General features: G+C 44.7%; 1 long non-coding RNA gene across 1 annotated transcript in view; it reads left to right on the top strand.

The window, feature by feature from the left end:
* The first annotated feature begins 1482 nt into the window (after positions 1-1482).
* The window catches only part of LOC141264484 (uncharacterized), a 44402-nt gene continuing 35516 nt past the window's right edge, over positions 1483-10368 (top strand). The window contains exon 1 of the long non-coding RNA XR_012319964.1: positions 1483-1563. This is a non-coding gene — a long non-coding RNA (uncharacterized lncRNA). The remainder of the gene's footprint in view (positions 1564-10368) is intronic.

Genomic DNA, 10368 nt, shown 5'->3' with positions numbered 1-10368 from the left:
ATCCATATATAGATGCTACTTTTCATTGCATTCCTGGCTGTGATGATAATGAGATGATTGCTGGTATTTGATCTCTGCTGAACAGGAAGTGTCAGCTTGATATGAGTGAAAACTGCATGATTTCAGGATGAGAGTCCCAGTAAGTCCCATTGGTGATCCCCACCAATTTACCATTTATCACCTTTCCAAAGGATAGTTGATAAAATGCTTAATAGTGAACTTCCTAATATACACTGAAAAAAGTAAAAAACAAACTGGTCTCCTGCTTATAATAGCTCATCTCATTAAACTCTTTGAGCTTTTTTAAAGCTTCAAAGCTTTTACGACAGAAATCTCACAACTTGGAATCATGGCTAAATTTTGCGACTTTTGGTGTCTTCACTCCAGTTTCTCCCATCTTGCAAAAAGTGTACAGTTTTTTAATTTGTTTTTCGTTTTTTTTTTAAACATTATTCTCCCCCCATTGTCGAAAAGACCCTAACAAAAAATGCTACCTTGGCAGCAAGGTACATGTCTATGTGATGCAATCTAGTGCATGAAAAAATATGTAATTCATATTTTGCAAGGCCGATGCCTGCTACATATTTCTGATCAATCACACTTTCTGGTGCTGCTGCTCCTGTAAGCTCCCTTATTTGTCTCCCTATGAATTGAATGTCTGTATTATTCGCCGACTGACTACTACGCTCATTATTTTAGTGCTGCATTGATACAAGACAGTCTGTCTGGAGAACTTTGCCAAAGCTTTAGGGCTCTATCTCCCTATTTCTAATGCTCAACTGTGAGCTTTTGAGGTCCTCTCCCTTGGTTGTAAAATCATAAAACGACTGCTGCTTTTACTGTCTCAGCTTTTATAGTGGCATTCATGTCACTCTTCATTGGCTACGCTATACTATCTGATGTGGTAGCAGCAAGACATTATTGGGAAACCCCAGCAGCTGCTTCTGAGCTCAAATAAGCTTTCTGTGGTTGATGCAATCTTCTGTAATGTGTAAGATGGCGCTGAGCATTATTTTTTGTGATTTACACAAATTGAAAATTGAATGTGCCTGAATCTGTAAATTTCCAAAAAATCTGACACAAATTCGATTCTCCTTGAATCAATTTGCTCATCTGTAGACATGACCCCTTCCCCCGGCGCTCTATGTCTGTCTCTGCTTATACATTACTTGATGTCCTCTTTCTGACAAGGGCACTGAGATTGGAAGTCATGCCACCTGCACCATCCAGGCGGCTACCATTGTTAGATAGTATATATCCAGTCCACAATAATTCAGTGCTATTTAAATGTTCCCAAGAGATATCTCAGCCAGCTTTGTTCCTCTAACTAGGCTTTGCAGTGGATATCGCAAGAAAATTCATGTCCTAATCTCAAATACTATAAAACATTTTGCTAAGTCAGATATTTCACTAATCACCTGAATGTCTATAAATCCCTAGGTGGCAGCAACTGATAAAACATTGCTGTACTTGGCACTTTATACCCTTCTTGCCAAAGAACCTTTGGCCGAGCACAAGCCAGAACACGCAAAGAAACAATATGCCCTGCTCTAGAGGACAGAGGTACATTTCCTTACTTCATCTGAGCAATTTATTCTCCGTGACGCATATTCGGATATTTTATTTTTCACAAAGCCAGCATATACAGCATGACATGGGTTGTGAAAAATAAATGACTAATCCGTTCAGAAAGAATTCAATTTTACAGAATTTGCAATGTCATGTGTCCTATATAAAACATAGTAGGTCTTTTATCTTTGGCATGCAATGAGAGTATTTTATTTTTGCTGACACGTTTCAATGGAAAGTAAATGCTCCAGCGTCTGCTACATTGCCTTTTCACTGATCGCTGCTACGGCTCCATTGCAGAACAAGTGAATCATAGCACATATTGGCTTACCAAGAGCTAAGGTTTGATATTAGAATTGGCTACTTCTAGCATTGCTTAATGAACCTGAATTGTTTTTTCATGCTTTACACATCTCTGTCTGTTTGAATTTTGCATGGTACATAACCTTTGGAAAGTAATTTCTTGATTTCTGCTTTAGAAATTCCTTTGGGCATTTATGGATCACAAGAAACCAAAGTATCTAAAGGTCACAGTAAACTAAAGATTGAAGGGAAACTCATAACTATGATACGACAACAGAAGTTTAGCTTGAAGCTCTTGAGGCCAGGTGGAACATTAGCTCCTGGGTCCACTACTGGCAATGGCGTCTGGTTCCCATGTTTGATGTTATCGTGGTATCACAATATATGATAAAAAATGCAGTAACTATATAGCAAAAAAAGTACAGAAGATATATATTGTTACATTCATACTCCCAGGGTAGGAACCTGGTTGTGCTGGATGTTGAATCCAGGGTTCAAGGGCATCTGTGCTAGAATAGGGTTACATACGAATATCCCTAATGTACACAGTATCGTCAGGGGGCTAGGACAGCATTCCCATGAAGAATGACCTGTATCTTCCAATGGAATTTACAAGCAATAACAGATACAGCAACTGGCGGGGCAGTTAGCAGTGCCACACCGCAAAGCCAAAGTAGGGAAGGTTGTGTAGAACTTACACTTGTGTCATCCAGATTGCTACTGGTCATTCTCTGTAGCCATCAGCAAGACGCCAGACACCAGCCATAGTGTTTTCATTATTATAGATTGACAATGAAATATGGCAGACCTGGGGATAGACAAGAAGATTGGTGCTAACCAACCCCCAGAGGTATGGTGCAGCAAGTACTAGGAGACAACACTGGTTGTAAAATTAGATAGAAGATTAATACATACCGTTCAAGACAACGAACCGCAGTAAGATTAAGAAATCTAACAATATGGACTCCTTCAATCTGCTAGGCCTTCGAAAAGGCCCTGTATGCACTAGACAATCGTTCAGACGATGGCTAGCTCCTCCGTTTCCCCCATACAAAGGAACACTAAGCTTATTCCCAGGGAGAACTAAAGGATCCTTCTCTCAATTGATATCATCTGTTGAGGGGGAGTTGGACCCCATACATATTCTGAAATTGTGCCACAACACCCACATCTTCTCACCCGACCTTCCTGTTCCAATTCCTAGGGGACCGCAGCACACCACTATTGAACCCAAAGCAGTGCCAAAAGGTTGTTGGTTGGATAGCGGATAATGCTTCCAGTCACTTAGCCACCACCACCACCACCCTGTCTTCTACATGGTCAAGTCTCAGTAGCCGTGAGTCTGGACCGCATATTCCTCACCCTGATCTTCCTTCCTCCCACCATGCCGGGTGCTTGGAGACAAGTGACCCACTCTTGGACACTCTGAAGAGCTGTTCACTTTTCCATTTATAGATTCGGGCCTCTCACCCGGTCCACTTGAAGCGGGGAAAGAGGAGATCACATGTAGCGATGCCCAAATATTTAAGCAGCCATGGTCACACGAAGGAGACGGTGGGAAAGTGTCACAAGAGGTGGATGATGATGAGACACAATTGCCAGAAAGTCAGGAGGAAGACCAGGGTGCGGAAGTGGAAGACGAGGTGGTGGATGATATAGTAACTGACCCAACCTGGCAGGAGGACATGCAGAGCGAGGACAGCAGCACACAGGGGGAGGGAGGCAGAGCACCCCAACAGACAGGAAGAAGCAGTGTGGTGGCCGCAGACAGAAGGCAGGCAACCGTTCCCCGTAACATCAACACGAAGGAAGTTGCCAGTACAGCTGTTAGGTCTTCCCGAGTCTGGTTGTTTTTTAAAGACTCTGCCAATAACCCCAAAAAGGCCAGTTGCACCACCTGCCAGGCCAGCATCAGCAGGGGTGGCAAAACGACCAGCCTGACCACCACCAGCATGATCAGGCACATGGCAGCAAAGCACCCGACTTTGTGGGCCGAACCCCAGGGTCCAGGAACAGTGTCTGCGGGTGGCACCATTGCTTCTTCCGCTATTGTGCATGAAAGCCAATCCCCTGTCCATGGTGCATGCGAAGATGCCTCCTGCCCTGCATCTGTCATTGCACACTCTCAAGTAGCAGCATCAGGAAACACATCCACGTCCTTGTCCCAGCGCAGCGTTCGGTTGTCCATACCCTAGTCCATGGAACGCAAGTGCAAATATGCAGCCAACGCCCCACAGGCCACACTACTAAATTCTCACATTTCATGACTGCTTGCGCTTGTAATGTTGCCTTTTAGGCTCGTGGAGACGGAAGCATTCAGCAACCTGATGGCGGCGGCCGTCCCACGGTACTCGGACCCCAGCCGCCACTATTTCTCCCGGTGTGCCGTCCGCGCATTACACAAGCACGTGTCCCAAAACATTAGCCGTGCCCTCAACAACGCAGTTACCGGAAAAGTCCACCTAACCACGGACACGTGGACAAGTGCTTGTGGGCAGGGACGGTACATCTCGCTGACGGCACACTGGGTTAACATAGTGGAAGCCGGGACCCAGTCGGACCTTGGGATGGAACACTTTCTCCCGACGCCAAGGATTGCGGGCCCTAGGTCAATCAGGGTTGCCCCCACGGTCTACAGCTCCTGCACCTCATCCTCCTCAGCGTCCTCCTCCTCTTCAGCCTCCATCTCCGAAATTACCACATCAGTCACAAGCTGTAAGCACTGCAGCACTGCCTTGGCCAAGCGGCAGCAGGCTGTGCTGAAGCTAATATGCTTAGGTGACAAACCGCACAATGCTGAAGAGTTGTGGACAGCTCTGAAAGAGCATGCAGATCTGTGGCTCACACCGCTGAACCTACAGCTAGACATGGTCGTGTGTGACAATGGCCGGAACCTGGTGGCAACTCTGAGGCGAGGTGAGCTCACACACTTACCATGCCTGGCCCATGTGCTTAACCTCGTGGTTCAGCGGTTTCTCAAATCCTACCCAGAGCTGCTGAATCTGCTTGTTAAGTACGCCCCCTGTGTGCCCATTTTAGAAAGTCACCTACAGTTTCCGCCGCCCTTGCTGTGTTTCAGCAGCGTTTGCAGCTTCCAGCTCACAGACTGGTGTGTGATGTCCCCACACGTTGGAACTCTACACTGCAGATGTTGGGAAGGATTTGTGAGCAGAAGAGGTCAGTTGTTGAGTACCAGCATCAACAAGGCCGTCGGTATTCAGTTCAGACTCCACACATAAGACCTCAGGAGTGGACATATGTACCATCCTCCAAAACTTTGAGGACTCCACCAAGATGGTAAGCGGCGATGACGCCATAATTAGCGTCACAATCCCACTTCTCTGTCTTCTGAAACGCTCTCTGCTCACAATCAAAGAAGATGCATTGCAGGCGGAGCACGATGAGATGGAACAAGGAACCATACAGGGTGATTACACACAGCCCAGCCTCATCTCATCCCAATGTGGATTGGGTGACAATGAGAAAGAGGAGGAGGAAGGACAGGAGCTAGTTTCATGCTCTATAGATGGTACTACCTGCACAGCTGTCATACCGTCTGTTCAGCGTGGATGGCCAGAGGACAGAGAGGAGGAGGAGGAGGATAAGATCATGGTCAGTCATCCTCTTGGTGAGGACACTGAAGTCTTGCCTGTTAGTAGTCTGGCACGCATGATTGAGTTTATGTTACGCTGCCTTTCCCATGACCCTCGCGTTCTCAAAATTTTGGGTGACAGTCATTACTGGTTGGTGACACTTCTAGACCCATGCTGCAAGGAGTTCTTTATATCTCTTATTCCTGAGGCGGACAGGTCTACAAAAATGGAGCTGTACCAGAAGGCCCTTGCTGCCGAACTATTAAAAAAAATCACATCTAAAAACGCTGGCGGCAGAGGACACACTTTGTTGGACAACCAAGGAGTACAGGCAAGAGAGACACAACTTCAATCCAGCAGAGGCAGGGGAATATAGTCAAAATTCTGGGAGAGTTTTCTCAGCCCCTCCCATCGCACAGGTCCTGAGGCGCGGGGTACTCTCACAAGGAGTGCAAAGTTTGGGAAGGTGCTGAGGGAGTACCTTGCCGACCGTACCAACGTCCTCCGTGATTGCTCTGTGCCTTATAATTATTGCGTATCCAAGCTGGATATGTGGAGTGAACTGGCTCTCTATGCCTTGGAGGTCCTGGCCTGCCCTGCCGCCAGTGTTTTATCAGAGCGGGTTAGTGCCGCTGGTGGAATTATAACTGTTAAGTGCATCCGCCTGTCAACTGAAAATGCTGACAGACTGACTCTTATAAAAATGAACAAGGGCTGGATTGCGCCAGACTTCTCAACACCACTGAATGATAGCAGCGTAACATAAACTCAAATCCAGTGTTTTTTCTTGGGAGGTGTATTCCCATGCACCTTTTCACACCCAGACATGGGTATACGCTTCTTGATTTTGGCTATTTGCTCTTGTGCTCCTCCATCTCCTTATCCTCCACCACCATATCACCAGGGTGACCGTGGTCCGTGATGCAACACCCACATAATTCATTTATGATGCTCGTGCATGGGCATTACAAGTATAGGAGGCCCGCTCCTTTCTAATGGTAACATTTTTTTATGAGGCCCTCAGTCAGGCCCTCTGACTTCCATGTCTTTTCCAAGGGGTATTGAAGTGCCTCCAAATTTTTGGCAACCCTTGCATTCACTGCATAGGCCAGCACTATGGGAGACCCACTTCCTATAATGGGAACATTGTTTTGAGGAGGCCCTCTGACCTCCATGTCTTCTCCAAGGGGCATTGAAGTGCCTCCAAAGTTTTGGCAACGCTTGCATTCACTGCATAGGTCAACACTATGGGAGACCCACTTCCTATAATGGGAACATTGTTTTGAGGCGGCCCTCTGACCTCCATGTCTTCTCAAAGGGGCATTGAAGTGCCTCCAAAGTTTTGGCAACGCTTGCATTCACTTCCTAATAATGGGAACATTGTATTGAGGAAGCCCTGTGACCTCCATGTTTCTTCCAAGGGGCATTGAAGTGCCTCCAAATTTTTGGCAACCCTTGCATTCACTGCATAGGCAAACACAATGGGAGACCTACTTCCTAATAATGGGAACATTGTTTTCAGGAGGTCCCCCTCTAAGTCTCTTCAAAGGGGTATTGGGGTGCATCCAAATTTTCAAAGTGGTATTGGGGTGCGTCCAAATTTTGGGCAGCCCTGGCACTCACTGCATACGCAATAACAGTATAGGAGACCCACTCTTTAGTAATGGGAACAATAAAACATAGCCGACTGATGTCTCTCTAAGAATAGTGAGGGCCGACTGCTGGTACTTTAAGAATAGTAAAGGCCGGCTGATGGCCCTATAAAAATAGGCTTTGTGACTTTCAGAGTCCCTCCTTCATAAATGAAACACGATGTGTCTGATGATATCTCAGGTTGTAAAATGTTAAAATGACCTTTCCCGGTGAATGCATTTGTCACGGTTGAAAGCAATGCAAAAGTGAAAAAACGCATCAAAAACATTACGTGTGAACATAGCCCAAGGTGTGGAGGAGCATTTTTGTTTTTTCTTATTTATTTTGCTTTATATAGGGGGGCGTCAAAGTTTCTTTACCAGGGAGTCTTCATGCAAAACAGGTGGCTTCACCTTCAGGCTTCTCCACTGCCTTTGTTGTTGGAGTCCGGTGGCAGACGCTTCATGGTATCTCTTTATGTTCATATTTAGGCTGCCTCCAGTGGTAACACAGTCATAGCTTTATCAGTAGCTTGGCATTTATTGTGAATTTGTGGCCGTGACAAAAAGATTAGCAAAAATGCCTTATTTTTATTTTTGGAAGTAATTTTGTTATGTATATATATATATAATGTACATTTTAGACGTTAGCTGTGTATGTAGTATGTTATAAAAATGTAAGTTAGTGCTTCTTACATATTCCCTTACGCAGTATTCCATGCATCTGCTAACTACTATACAAAATAGCTAGGACTGCAACATTTGCTATCATTAGTTCTCTCATTTGTCATTATATGTCTCCTGGGGCAAGTAAGACTAAACCATGATATAGCAGCATGTTTCACTCTTGCTAATTTGAAAATTTTTGCAGTGTGATTCATGTGATTAATTTAGCCAACTACAGGATTTCGAAAGCATACAAAATAGTCCATAGGATACCAATATCACAAAGTAGGATTGCACGTGGTGAAGCATATGCTTTCTGGTGAGTAGTGAAGTATATGTGAGTAATGGTTCTTTTTTATGACTCCCTTCCTCCATGTACACCCATGCAGATATTTATAAGAGCCTCAAAGTCAACTCCAGTCCTCCAAAATAGCATAGAAGAAGTTGACCTTGCTTCAAGAAAAGATTTAGGGGGGAATTTATCAAGCAATTTTTGCCAGGAAATTTTAGAAAAACCACAATTTTTATGCAAGAAGTAACTGTGCACAAATTTTGCGACTTTTTGTGTTTAAAGAATATACCACAGAAACGCCCGCATAGTCATATCAATCAATCATGGAATACTAATGTGCAGACATAGGAATATAATAATATAGGTATAAGGGGCATCGCAAAGAAACATGAAAAAATGAGAGAAAAAGAAAAGCGACAACAAGGCCCCAAATGAGAATAGAAAAAATATATAATTTTATTAAATACACAAGTCAAAAAAGTAATACATGAAAGAGCTTAAAGGCACAAAGTGCCACATATGTGATTAAAAAACCAAGGACACCAAGAGACACCCCCTCCCTCTCTCCCCCTCCCTCCCCCCCCGGGGGGGGGAGACAATAACCCAATATTAACAGCAATCAGAGGTATATATAAGTAGCACCACAAAGGCATATATAGATAATAGCATCAATAAGGGACAATTCCCAGATACCTAAGAGTATGCAAAAAGAAGGAGAAAGCAAGTAGAGCATATGGGAAGTAAAAAGCAAAATATCAAAAATGAATAGCCAATAATTACCCAAATTTGCAAATACCAGTGGTGCAACAGATGGAGGAAAAAAGAAGGGGGAAGGGGGGCCTAGTGGTGTCACCCCTACGCGCGTTTCGGCAGGCCTTCGTCAGGGGGCATGGGGGTAAAGAGCACTGGGGCCTCATAAATAGCAAATCACCTAATTAGTTAATGGTGCACAGCTGCTAAGAACATGTAGACGTATGCCCAAGGACCTAAAGTGACGCTTTTCGCGTCATAGTGGGCGGGGCGAACCGCGGCGTCCGCATCATGTGACACCCACGTGCCGGTCAGCTGACCGGCCCGCAGGTCCTCACATAGAGATGCAGAGAGCCGCGGCGCGCGCCGCCGACGTGACACGAAAGCGTTCACGGTCACTGGGCAACCCAGATAGGTATGTAGGATGGCGAGGCCTGCCCATAATAGGTAGCAAATAAGACCAAGCCAGCAAACACTGAGGTGGAGTGGGGAATAAGGCAATACACCAGAAGCAAACAAAGCAAAAATATGCATAGTATCAAGTTCGCACCCACCAAATAGGTATGGCAAAAAATTTTTTTTTTTTTTTCTATATATTTAACAATCAGGTGCAATAACAATAGCATATAATTATTATATCAAGGAACAATATAAATACCATTATAAAAACCAAATTGTCATAGTAGGGACGAAATGGCCAAGAATATTGTCAAGGATAAGTTTTCATAACAGCCATACATTAGATAAAAAGCTGATATCAGCAATATCTATAATGTACAAAAATACAGAAGAATTATATAACAAATAACTTAGTTGACCGGACGATGGATCCGCCTAGGGAACATGAAATAAAGAAGCAGCAGATGTAGAATTTTGCACCGAATAAGGAGGCTAGAATGGAGACCACAGTGTGTTGACCACGTAAATAGATGAAATAAAAAAATCTAAAAATGAATAAAAATGTGAAACAAATTAGTAGCACATAATACATAAATGGCAACATAGGTGAAGTGATGAGAGGATGAACACAACCAGGAGGCAATCACAAAAAGGGAACAAAGCTAAGGGACTCGTTCAAGCCCTTAGGGTGTACAGTGTCTAATTGCCATATCCAGCGGGCCTCCAATTGGGCCAGCCGTTGGCTCATTTTACCACCACGAATGGTAGAGAGGAGAGAGTCTATACCTCGAACTCTCAACCCAGAACTGTCACAATCGTGATAAAGCTTAAAGTGACGGGGAATGGTCCTGAGCGTGGAAGCATCCGCGTGGCCTGCCGCAGACTGAATGCCCAGAACATGCTCACGTACTTGAATTTTAAGTTGGCGGGAGATAAGTCCCACATATATGAGACCACAAGGACAGGTGGCAAAGTAGATCACGTATCTAGACATACAATTGATCGACTTGCGTATATCATATGTCCTTGTATGAGTAGAATTGAAGAATTGGGTAGCATGTTCAATATTAGGGCAGGCAATGCAGCGGCCACACGGCCTGCATCCAGGCGCAGGACCAGACCCGTCAATAAAAACCCTTCCCCGAGTGGGTTGATAGTGGCTGTG

The sequence above is a fragment of the Phyllobates terribilis genome, unplaced genomic scaffold, assembly GCF_046119375.1.
Source record: "Phyllobates terribilis strain yellow unplaced genomic scaffold, ASM4611937v1 Scaffold_4__5_contigs__length_816908805, whole genome shotgun sequence".
In the NCBI taxonomy this organism is placed as follows: domain Eukaryota; kingdom Metazoa; phylum Chordata; class Amphibia; order Anura; family Dendrobatidae; genus Phyllobates; species Phyllobates terribilis.
The sequence above is the reverse complement of the archived record's forward strand: the minus strand, read 5'-3'. Positions and strand labels throughout refer to the sequence as shown.